The sequence below is a fragment of the Mastigoproctus giganteus genome, chromosome 11 (genome assembly GCF_048544385.1).
Source record: "Mastigoproctus giganteus isolate SK-2022 chromosome 11, ASM4854438v1, whole genome shotgun sequence".
Lineage (NCBI taxonomy): Eukaryota > Metazoa > Arthropoda > Arachnida > Uropygi > Thelyphonidae > Mastigoproctus > Mastigoproctus giganteus.
In genome coordinates, this window is record NC_143585.1 from 95315338 (window position 1) to 95316657 (window position 1320).

Consider the following 1320-nt stretch of genomic DNA (forward strand, 5'->3'; position numbering starts at 1 on the left):
GTTCTGAATGCACCAATTGCAATTCTCAAAGCACTGTGCTGAATTGGATCAAGCCAGCGTAATACACTCTTTCTGGCAGAATCATAGACAGGAGCACCATAATCGAGACGGGATCTGATTAATGCCCTGTATAAACGAAGAAGCGAGGTACGATCTGCACCCCATGTTTGGGCAGATAAAGCTCTGAGTATGTTTAACTTTTTTAGACATGACGTCCGTACATTTTTAATATGGTCTAGGAAATTTAACTTGTTGTCAAGGATTAATCCAAGAAACCTGATGTTGCTGGTGACTGGGACAACGATGTTAGAAATTTGAAGTTCAGGATCTGGATGGAGTTTGCGTTGTCTACAGAAGTGGATGGCAACTGTTTTTTGCTGCGAGAGCCGATAGCCGTTGAGGCTTGCCCATTGTTGAATTTTATTAAGTGATATCTGAAGCTGTCTTTCAACAGACCTCATATTTTGAGAATGACAGGAGATGGAAAGGTCATCTGCATAAAGGTAAGTCTCAACTGTATTTGGAAGCTGCTTAGTGATAGAATCTATTCTCAGAGCAAAAAGAGTGGCACTCAGTACTGATCCCTGTGGAACACCTTCCTCCTGGATGAAAGTTGTGGAAAGGGCATGTTGGTATCGAACTTGAAATGATCTAGTATGTAAGAAGTTCTCAATAAATATAGGAAGGTTGCCTCGTAGTCCTAGAAGGTAAAGATCACTAAGTATACCATACCGCCAAGTGGTATCAAAAGCCTTCTCTATGTCTATTGAAACCATTACTAGATGTTCATGTTTGACAAAAGCATTACGGATGGCAAATTCAGCCTTGACCATAAGGTCTAGGCATGACCTGTTTTGACGAAAGCCATATTGACTATGGCTCATTAGCTGTTCCGACTCTATGATCCAGACGAGTCTTCTGTGGATAATTTTCTCAAGAATTTTGCTGAGGCAGCTTGAGAGAGATATGGGTCTATAGCTATTCGGGTTGGATGGATCTTTTCCAGGTTTCAGGAATGCCAAAACTGTACAGTGATGCCAAGAAGCTGGAAAAACATTTTCTAAAAATATGCGATTGTAAAGGACCAGGAGGCAGCGCAAAGCTTTGTCATCAAGATGTTGTAGCATGACATAATAAATCCCATCTGGCCCGGCAGCACCATTGCGGGCAGTTTTAATGACATGTAAAAGTTCAGAATATTGCAGAGGTTTGTTATATGGGAGAAGACGGGCAGTTTGAAAATGAATAGCATGCTTTTCTTCAGTGTTTTTAATTCTTTGGAATGAGGTAGGATAGGCTGTTGCTGCTGAAATTTCGGCA